The sequence below is a fragment of the Impatiens glandulifera genome, chromosome 2 (genome assembly GCF_907164915.1).
Source record: "Impatiens glandulifera chromosome 2, dImpGla2.1, whole genome shotgun sequence".
Classification (NCBI taxonomy): Eukaryota; Viridiplantae; Streptophyta; class Magnoliopsida; order Ericales; family Balsaminaceae; genus Impatiens; species Impatiens glandulifera.
In genome coordinates, this window is record NC_061863.1 from 42795708 (window position 1) to 42807874 (window position 12167).

Sequence of the window (12167 nt, forward strand, 5' to 3'; positions counted from 1 at the left end):
AAGAGGAACTAGAAGGAAATGAGTTTGGAAAAAGATAAACACGTGGAGAAGAATAGTTTGAAGACAAAATGGGCGAAAGATTATAAGGTTTCTATTATTATTATTATTATTTTAAATATAAAAACTTAAATTTGAATTTTGACTAGATACTCACTGACAGCCTGTCTCATCTACGGGTTTACTCGACAAGTAATAACAAAATTATTTTATAATGTAAATAAAATAAAATATTCTATATTTATTTATCCATTAGAATCATAATGGTTCATAATTATTAGGAATGAAATTCCCAATTTTAAAAATGACTTTATGAATTTACATCTAAATTAAATATAAAAAGACGGGAAAGAACACATTAAAAATAATAAGCGGTTCAGTCAAGACAATTATATTTCTCACTAAAGGAATCAAAATTACGATTAAGAATGCTTTATTCTCGAGTAAAGCTCCAAAAATCTCATAAACTTTAATGATATTCGATAAAAATGAATATTATACTGAAACGACAAATGAGAAAGAAAATGAATATATATCTTAATTACTCAAATAATAGATGACTAGAAAGTGATATTTGAAAAACTGCGTACTTTCTCATCCGACTTATATTATACAAAAATATATGTCGCCTAAATACATAATATAGTATTCCTAAAAGCTATTAATGTTATTACTTGGCACGCAGACTTGGACATCCTAGCAGCGTAATGTTAAGACGAATAATTGAAAATTCAAATGGCCATTGTCTGATAAACCAGAAAATGTTGAATTCAAATTAATTCACATGTATTGCTTGTTCTTAAAGAAAATTAATTAACGGACCATCTTTATCCAAAGTGGGAGATGAATCTCCAACATTTTTAGAAAGAATTCAAGGTGATATATGTGGGCCTATGTGTGGACCTTTTAAGTACTTTATAGTACTAATTGACGCATTAACGCGTTGGTTCCATGTTTGTTTATGGTTAACTCGCAATCTAGCTTTTGCTAGACTAATTGCACAAAATTTTAAATTGCGAGCACAATTTTCAGATTATCCAATAAAGAAAATACGCCTTGATAATGCTAGAAATTTACATCACATGCATTTGATGATTATTGTACATCCATTGGAATTACAGTAGAGCATCATGTTCCTCATTTACATACTTTAAATGGTTTGGCTGGATCACTCATTAAAAGATTACAATTAATTGCAAGACCTATGTTAATGAGATCAAAACTCCCCGTTTTTGTTTGGGGACATTCCATATTTCATGCTACAACACTTCTGAAAATAAGACCGACAAACTATCATAGTTATTCCCTTATGCAAATAACTGGAAATGAACCAAATATTTTTCATTTATGAATTTTTGGGAGTGCACCTTATTGTCATGGGTAGAAACTCGGTCACCGAATATTCCCTCGTCCCGCGCGGCACTAGGCTAGATTTCCACAATCCTAGCTAGTCAGCCTATTAAAAGATGCAAGAAGATGGAACAATTTGAGAAAGAAAGAGCTTAGAGAATATCTTGTTTATTGCTTACAAGAGTGATGTATTACAAGTGTTGAGTGCTTTGAACATTCGTTGTTGATGTCTTGGTTTATGGCCAAGACTTGTTTATATACAAGTGTATGGATCATTCTAGATCCTCCTAGACCTAATGTTTTCTAGACACTTCTATTACCTAACCTAGACCCAAGAATTCCTAGAGACTTTTAGAGAATTCTACTAGCACCTATACATGAGAACTCCTAGAGAATTCTAGAGAGTTCTCCCACCTTACATACAAAAAGGAACTTCCTAGAGAATTCTAGAAAGTTTCATGACCCTACTTACAAAAAGAGGAACTCCTAGAGAGTTCCATGACCTTACTCACAAAAGAGGAACTCCTAGATAAATCTAGAGAGTTCCATGACCAACCGAAATCCAGGAACTCCTAGAGAATTTTAGAGAGTTCCAGAAATGACCCAAGACTTGAATATTCTAGAAAATGCACCTTGTAGGCTTGACATGTGCACCCCATACCAATGGGCCGTGACATTCTCCCCCACCTAAGTCGTGGCCGATCTCGGCACGATCTTAGAACGATGCTTGGTGATCTTCTTCCTGGCGTCCCCTAAGTGCTCTTCCTCCCCCTTGCACGTCACGACATCGGGTGCACCTATGGCCGCAAGCTCCAACCGATATGAGACATTTCCCACACGTCTCTCGATTGAATATGGTCTCTTGAATCTGCGTACAAAACCCTTGAGCACAGACCGTAGAGACTTCAACTTTTGCGGGGACAACTTCCCCTTTCCGCCGTCCCTTTTCCTGACTACACGCCCTGCATCCTTTTCTATGGACTTGACGCGTGTGAAGGCGGACTGACTTTGGCCCACGTTTCCTGTGGCCAAACCTTGTGGATCTGATGGTTTTGTGCCTTTAGCCTTGAGCCGCTCGAAGACCTTGCACCTTCATTGGACTTCCTTGGGTACTTGTCCTTTCCCCTTTGAACCGTCCCCATCATCCACTCTAGCAAAAGTGGTAAAAGCCCCCTTACCACATTTGCGACCTCGGCTGAATCGCATTGCTGAGAACATGCCTATTCCCTCAGATTCTCTCCTTGTTGGAATCACGCTAGACTTCCCGTGATCCAAGATGATTAAGGAATTGGAATAAGGCATTATGCAAGCGCATACCTGATCGCAACATTGTAGTCCCAACACTACGTCGTTGTCTTCCATTGGGACCAAAGTAAACGAGACCGTCCCATACCAGTCTCCGATCTTGGTGTGCACTTTCCTAACCTCCCCGACCACCAGCTTGGCTACATCAAAGGACTTCACCGTCCCTCTTATTGGGCTGATCCGCAGACCCAACGCTTTGGCTACTCCTTCTCGCATGAAGTTGTGCGTAGCCCTGTATCCACTAGTGAATTAATGCGTCTTCCCTCGATCCAAGCTTCCACGAACAAAGAGCCACTCTTTGTTTCCTTGACCGGCATTGCAACACTAGTCTTCGCAGCATTGAGCAGTCTCAAGGATCCCACCCGAGTCCCTTCCTCTTCCTCGGAAGACTCGTGTCCTTTCACTACTGCAACATTTTCTCCCTTGAACGGGCACATAAACTTTATGTGATTATGGGCACCACAAATATGACACACTCTTGGCTTACCCGAGTCGTCGGTCTTCCCCACAGAGTTGTTATGTGCATGCCCCTTCTTAGGTAGGCGGTCTCCCCCACGTTTCTCCTGGTCACGTGGGCGGTCTCCCCCACGATTTTCCTCCTCGTCCCTGAGGATCTTCGGCCTATCCACAGATACTTTGAGCTCTAACAGTCTTTCTGCAACCGCGATTGCCTCGGAGACGTCCCGCACCTTGGTCCTTTGCAGCTCCAACTGCGCCCAGGTCTTAAGGCCATTCACAAACGCGAATAGGGCCTCCTGTTCCGTTAGACTAGGTAACTCGAGCATCAACTCCTGGAATTCCTTCACATACTCCTTGATGTTCTTGTTGTGCACAAGTTGATTCAACCTTTTCCTAGCCTCGAACTCGGCGTTCTCTAGGAAGAATTGGCGCTTGAACTCGGTCTTGAAGTCCACCCACGTCTCCATTCGCAGTGTACCTCGTTCAATATCTACTTCCCGCCTCCTCCACCACAGTAGTGCCATATCTTGCAGGAAGAAAGGTGTTGTCTCCAACTTTCCACGATCATCTAGTATATTTGATGCCCGAAAGTACCTCTCCATGTTCCAAAGGAAGTCCCCCACTTCCCTTGCACTCCTCGAGCCTTTGAATGGAGTTGGCTTAGGAACATCCATCCGTTGAGGTGTCGCACCTCTATGTTCCCCTTCATTTCTTCTAATCCGTCTTTCCATCGATTCTAGCCTCCCCAAGATCACCCTTCGGAGGGCATCGACCATCGCATGGACTTCTCCCCGGATTGTCTCGAGCACTTCATGGCGGATATCATTAACCTCCCCTCGAACTGATCCCAGCACTTCATCACGAATGCTCCGGTTCATATTGTTAATGACCCCCATCACCTCGTTCTCCAACTTTTCACCAGCCTCATCCAACGCTGTCACCCTCTCGGAAACCGCGCTAAACACTTCGAGAGCCTCCTGGTGCTCGGACATGCTTCCTCAAGCCGGGTCACCCGCGCTTCCATGTCGACACTCCTCTCGACGGACTTGTGCCTCTTGGACCTCTTGTCCTTCTGTTCGACGGTCGAAACCTTCGTGACTTTGGAACTTGAATTCATCTTTTCTTTCAATGCGGAAGCACAAACGTGGATGCAATACCACTTTCGCTCTAATACCACTTGTCACGGGCAGAAACTCGGTCACCAAATATTCCCTCGTCCCGCGCGGCACTAGGCTAGATTGCTACAATCTTAGCTAGTCAGCCTCTTAAAAGATGCAAGAAGATGGAACAATTTGAGAGAGAAAGAGCTTGGAGAATATCTTGTTTATTGCTTACAAGAGTGAGGTATTACAAGTGTTGAGTGCTTTGAACATCCGTTGTTGATGTCTTGGTTTATGGCCAAGACTTGTTTATATACAAGTGTATGGATCATTCTAGATCCTCCTAGACCTAGTGTTTTCTAGACACTTCTATTACCTAACCTAGACCCAAGAACTCCTAGAGATTTCTAGAGAATTCTACTAGCACCTATACATGAGAACTCCTAGAGAATTCTAGAGAGTTCTCCCACCTTACATACAAAAAGGAACTTCCTAGAGAATTCTAGAAAGTTTCATGACCCTACTTACAAAAAGAGGAACTCCTAGATCTAGAGAGTTCCATGACCTTACTCACAAAAGAGGAACTCCTAGATAAATCTAGAGACTTCCATGACCAACCAAAATCCAGGAACTCCTAGAGAATTCTAGAGAGTTCCAGAAATGACCCAAGACTTGAATATTCTGGAAAATGCACCTTGTAGGCTTGACATGTGCACCCCATACCAATGGGCCGTGACATTATGTACCAATTACGTCACCTAATTGAACTAAAATGGGACCTCAAAGAAGGTTGGACATCTATGTCGGATATGAATCACCACCAATTACTACGGATGATTTATTCACTACAAGATTTGCATATTGTCATTTTGACGAATCGCACCTTTTGACAATAGGGGAGATAATAATCAACTGAAAAAAGAAATTTCGTGGAGAATTCTAATTGATAACAATGATCCTCATCCAAAACAATGTGAACAAGAAGTTCAGAGAATTGTATATTTACACAGAATTGCAAATCAATTGTCTGATGCTTTCAACGATGCTGTAAAAGTTATAAATCTTATATTGCAAAGGCAAATGCACCAGCTAAAATGAATGTCCCTTGAAGGATAAATGTCAAGTGCTAATGAATCTACTGAACGTCAAAAGCGCGGTAGACCTTTAGTTTCCAAAAATAAAAATCCAAAAAATAAAAGGATTGTGCAAACAGATGATTAAAACCCTAAAGAGGTTTTTGAAAAAGATATATCCCCTGAAGATGGTGATAGTAAAAATATTTATCCAAAAGATAATGCAATTATTGAAACATCTTTCAATTATATAACTTCTAAAAAATCTTGGAACCGAAAGAAGATTGTAGTTGATAATATATTTGCATATAATGTTGCACTCGATGTAATAAAAATGATGAGGATCTTGAACCAAAATCAGTTGATGAATGTCGGAAAAGAAATGATTGGCAAAAATGGAAAGAAGCAATTCAGTTTGAATTAGATTCACTGAATAAATGAAAAGTATTCAGTCCAATAGTCCAAATACTTTTAATTGACTACAGATGGGTGTTTGTGCGAAAAACAAATGAAAATAATGAAATTCTCAAATACAAAGCACGGCTTGTAGCCCAAGGTTTTTCCTATAGACCGGGAATTTATTTTGAGGAAACATCTTCCCTGGTCATAGATTGGATAAGATTCAAGTATCTTGTGAGTCTAGTAGTACGAGAAAAGCTCGAAATGAGATTAATGGTTGTTGTAACTATTTATCTTTATGGCTCTTTAGAAAACGATATCTATATGAAAATCCTAGAAGGATTTAAGATGTCTGATTTATGCAAATCAAATCTCAAAGAGGTTTACTCTATTAAATTGAAAAAATCATTGGATGGGCTTAAGCAATCTGGCCAAATGTGGTATAATCTCCTTAGTGTAATTTTGATTTAAAAAAAAGGTTATGAGAATAACCCAATTTATCCATGTGTTTTCATAAAGAAAAGTGGATCTGAATTTGTAATCATTGCAGTATTTGTTGATGATTTAAATTTGATTGGAACTCCTGAAGAACTATAAACAACTATTGAATATTTGGAAAAAAAATCGAAATCAAAGATTTTGGGAAAAATCTTGCCTTGGATTACAAATTGAGCATTTTGAAAATAGCATATTCATCCATCAATCAGCCTATACGCAAAAAGTATTAAAGATTTTCGGATGGATTTTGCTCACCCGCTAAGTACACCAATAGTCGTCTGAGCACTTGATCCTGAAAAAGATCCATTTAAGCCAAAAGAAGAAAATGATGAATAACTTGGCCCTAAAGTGCCTTATTTAAGTGCTATTGGTGCACTAATGTATCTTTCAAATAACACGCGACCAGATATCGCGTTCGCTATAAATTTATTAGCAAGATTTAGTTATTGCCCTACTCGACGACATTGGAATGGAATAAAGCACATTTTTTATTATCTGCAAGAGACAATTGACCTCGGGTTATTTTTATTCGAAATGTTCTCTACTAGATTTAATTGGCTATACTATGCTGATGCCGAATATTTATCTGATCCACACAAAGTTAAATCTCAGATTGGATATGTTTTTATGTGTGGTGAAACAATTATCTCATGGAAATCTATGAAGCAAACTTTAACAATTACTTCATCAAATCATGCTGATATATTAGCAATACGTGAGCTAGCCGATAATGTTTTTAGTTGAGGTCAATGTTACATCACATTCTAGAGAATTGTGCTTGACTAATGAGAAAATTCTCCCAACAATTTTGTTTGAAGATAATTTAGTTTGTATAGCTCAACTGAAAGGAGGTTATATTAAAGAAGATAGGACAAAGCACATTTTACCAAAAAAAAACATTACTCAATATCTTCAAAAGAATGGTGAAATTGATGTGCAACAAATTAGATCAGATGAAAACTTAGCAGATTTATTAACCATAGCATTGTCGACTTGTACATTTGAAAAACTAGTAAAGAGAATAGGGATGCGTCGAGTTTGAAATTTGAAGCAATACACAAATCAGGAGAGATATAAACACAAGAATATTATACTCTTTTTCCTTTACTAGACATTTTATTTTTCCCACAGGTTTTTTTTAGTAATGTTTTAATGAGGCATATTCTTTAAGTAAATTAACATCCATGGGGGAGTGTTATGAAACAACAAACAAGTGGGTGTTAATTATTCTCAACACATGGACATATATGTGGCAATATGCATGTGATACGTCATCCTTATAAATAGACTTTCTATAATGAATAAAAGAGATATTTTTCTCAACTTTCTTTTTCAATTTTTTACTTTGTGTTTGTGTTTGAATATTATTCTCCATTTATTAATTTATTTTTGTGTTTTTTATTAGATAATAGTATGTTGTTTTAAAAGAAATTTATGTTTTTGTCACTAAAAGAATAATAAAATATATAAAACAAATCATAGTTTTTTTTATTACTTTTGAAGCAACATTGTTTACTTTTTTTTGTTATTCAGAATCTTCCTCTCATTTCATTCAATATTTGAGTGTTCACAAGTACTAGATATTTCAAACGAAGACTAAACATTTATTATTTGTCTTTGAAAGAAAAGTCACAATTGATTCAATTCTTTTTATTTCTATCCTTTTATTTTGTAATATTTACATGCATAACAATGAAAAGTAAGTGTACTAGTGTAGAATGAAAAATAAAAATTTATTAAAATATTATTGTAATTGACTAAATTTAATTTAAAGATTTTTATAAAAAAAAAAATTTGAACTGGAGCCAATATTCAATAAGAAAAATGAAAATTTGAAAACGGACTATATAGACAACCGTTTCAATTGGCCTAGTTTGATCTGTGATTTTTGTAAATTTATTTGTTGAATATTTATTAAATTTTTATTATTTTCTTCCTTTCACAATATACTTCTAATTAAATCACTTATTTCATTAAATAGAATATATTTACTTATTTTTATTAAATTTTAAATACAAACAAATATTTTAGTAATTAAAATATCAAATAACCTCAAACTAGCTCTTGTTTTCTAATTTTCTTTTGAATAGTTTAAAAAAAATCTACAGTCTGACTCATAAATGAATGGACCTAGTATTGTTTGGAATCCAATTATTCTAACCACCGTGTTCGATCCCATAGAAAAAAAGTTTAATTGTATTCTAAACTTTCATTCAAATGTGTAGACACCCCATTTTTACACCCTAAATACCTAATAAAAAAAATTCGGCCCGAAATAACACTCATGTTTGTTTATTGAACCGGGAAAACAAAAATAGAAACACCTCGTGGAAAACCGACCCAGAAAAAGCTTAAAAGATAACAATCCAAAGGTTGAATTTTATAACGACTCTGTTTTCCCAATCCGTGACACGTTCATGTTATACGTTTTGAAAAATCTTGAATATTGAGTGTAATATTACTATTTGCAAATTTGTGCAGAAGTGCTCGAAAAGTGGGAAAACAAGAGAACGGGTCAACCCAAGTCAACCTACCAACCGACGAGTCAACCTGGGTCAAAGAGGGATCAAGCACGTGTCAAGAAGAAGTGGAAAAGAGTAGACTGGTCTTCTAAAGTGGGAAAATTGGATTATTTGAAAAATGGATTGTTGGAAAAGAAAATCAAGAATCTTTAAGTTTGAAGTCCCCATTGAGTTCTATTGGAACCCTAGACTTCATGAATTTATCCCGGCTTCAATACTAGATGAAATTCAATGATCTTGGAATGTTTTGAAAAGAGAAATTAGTCCTCTTTCATTTGGTGTATCCCAATCTCTTGTTGGTGCCCTCTAACTAGTAAAAATCCGATCATGAGTGAAAGGTGTTCCTGAAAAGTTTAAACCAAACACCCTTTCACTTTAAAATTCGTAACTTAAGCTGTGGTCGATGATTTTGGGTGATTCAAGTTATTTTGGAAATATGACTCATGTAATTTTCCAATGGAATCGTCCTCGAACCGTTGTTCGACATTTAAGACCCTCTCACGATCAGTACAAGAGAGGCAATGCTACAAATGCAAATTCTGGGAGCTAACTGAAACTATGCTACACTTCTAAAAATAATATCTTTTGAACCAATGATCCATGTTCACTGTATGAGCTACCGTTGGAAAGCCCTTTGAATTGTATTTCCAACGATACCAAACAGTTCTCCCAGTTATCCATGAAGCTCAGTCCAAGTCGCCTGCAGCGAAGGTGATGCGTGAACTGGCACGTTTCTGTGAGGATAGTCTCCTGACCAACACAGACGATTTCGTGAGCAAAGGAGAACATGGGAATGTAGAAAAGAGTCTTGCCTTTCCAATGGTACCAACCTCATTGTGGGGAAAGCCCTGTGCACAAAATTATGGGCTATTAAAATTATGAAAGTGAAAACCGCGGGATTGAAAAGATTGAAATAGAGGTGTGACTTTAAAATATCATAACTTTGGATAGGAAAGTTCGTTTGGTTCATTCAAAAAGATGATTCACGTTCGTGATGTCAAGAATTGACCATAAAATTTTCACAATTTTCTGAGCATAAACGAGTCCAGGGAAATTTATTTGGGATGATGGTGCAAATAAAGGATAGAAAAAACGGGAATAAAAAAAAAGCTAAAGAAATATATATATATATATATATATATATATATATATATTGTTTTTTTCAAACGTGCCCTTGATTTTATGGCGTATTTCCAATTTAACCCTAGAAGTTAAGAGGGCAGTTTTTCAGCTAAAAACAGATCGGTTAAAAAAAAAAGAGATCAGTTAAGAAGGAGGAAGGAGGCGGTTTTTGGATATCAGTTTTTGAATTTTCTGGAGGGACGTTCCAATCCAATTCTTGAGAGAGAAAAGAGTAGTTCCATTGAAGATTGCTTAAACGAATTCCATTCCTAGAGGCTCTGTTCCATTGAGGAAGAAGGTAGAGAGAACCAAATCATCTGAGGAAAGATCTGATTCCTTTCTCAGTCAAAGAGAAGTACAAACATCGCAGTCTGCTAATTGTAATTTTGCTTCAACTACACGACGAAGAACAGGCGAATGATTTGACCATGGACGTACTGTGATTCCTGACCTCGCTTGTCGCGTGAGATTGAAAGAGTATTTCAACAACATTTGAAGAAGGACATTGCATTGGAGCAGAAAATCGAAAGGCAGAGACAGTTTGATTCATTCGCCTTCTTCATTTCTTGTAACCTTCCTACTGGTTCAGGTAACCTTCTCACAATGTAATTCTTGAATACTTGATTGGAGGCATCAGTTATGAACAATGATGCCGATTGCTATTTGAGTTTGCTTGTTTTATTGTTGTTGTACTGTGAATTGAGTTGATTTGGTTATTCGTTAGATTCTGGCTGATAGAGATTTGATTAGGATTAACTAAGATTTTGTTTAAAGTCTGGAATTCCCTCTGTTCATAAACTTCATTTCTATTTGGCTGTTAAAATCAGGTTGCAGGTTGTTTGTAAAATTGTTTAACTGGATTCCAGATTGCTGCCTTTTGGTTTTGTTTACTGGTTAAGCATGATTGGTTAGTGTTATCTAACAGGAATTGGTTTATATTTAGTATAGAACTAGACTAGGATAGACTATCCTTTCGTTCTCAAATCCTTTCTGTTGCCCCTGTTGAAACCACGAAGACTGCGCTCGTTGATAGAGGGAGGGATATAGGCTTTATCTTGGTTGTGCTGCAGCAGGTTCTTCCATCGTGTGAGCCTTGGCGCGAATCCAACCCGATGACAGATCTCGAGCAGTCGGGAGAGTCTTCGCGGTAGGTGCCAACATGGTCCAGAAGACGAGAAAGCATCGAGAAATGTTTGGCTGTTCTGCAGATCGTGAAAATCATCCAACCAAAGACGACAAATTGAAAACGAAGCCTGGACGGACTGGCGGTGGAGACCGTCTTCGAGAGGCCTTCGATCTCAGGTGTGGAGGTCACCAGAAGTCGTCATCGCCGGAGGAGAGCTTAGGGCCGGCTGGAATTCTGATCTCTGTTGTTATATTTCAGTTCCTTCAACTTCTGTTGAAGTTTCAAAGAGGCCCCTAGGTGTCTTTTATTTTTAAAATAACCTGCAAACTTTAATTTCGAATTAATTTATTAATTCAAAATTAAAGTAGTCCTTGAACTCTTTCCTCCCTTTCAATTGGGCCCCTGGGTTTTCTGTTTCTTTTATTTTAATTTAAACTTAAAAAAAACAAAAATAAAATAAACCTAAGGTCCTGTTTGTTTCCCAATTTTAACAAACCACCTTAAAATGATGATTTAAACATTCAAACCACTTTCAAATTTTCTCAAATTTTCCTAAAAACTCAAAAATGTTATTTTCTTCAAAAATAAATTTTCCTGGAATTTTTAGGACCCGTTTGAAAAAATGTCTATCTTCGCAGTGACATGCCGGGAGTTCTTTGACTCTGAAAATTCCAAACACGATTTTTGTGAGCTTCTAATAATATTTTTGACTATCTTATGAAAGCTTTGGGAATTTTGAGAATTATTTTTAAAAATGACTTATTTTAATGTGTTGTGTTCGAAATTTTCCTTAAACTCTGAATATTTTAAAAGGGGAAATACTTGGGACCTTAGGTTAGTTCATTCTCTTTCTTACCTTTGTTCAAAAGCATAAGACTTCTGATCTTCAATCCGAAACTTTGTCCTTGTCGTTCACACTCGTATGTCCTCTCTCGGGAATCGTAACTCTTGCTTTTCCATGCGAATTTTACTCTATGCACCTAATGAATAGGACTAGCCCCCTTGCAAATGATTAAGATATTCTCACACAAGAAAAATAGTTCTGAACTCAGAACGAAAACGTAACAATTCTTAAAACATCATATGGACAATTACTTAGGAGTAAAGATTGTCTGCAAAGACAGGCGTGTAGGACATAGCGCCGTAGGCCCTTTCCTAATACGTAACCAAACACCGAACTCTTAAAATGAATCTCTGATTTTATTTTTCTTTAGTT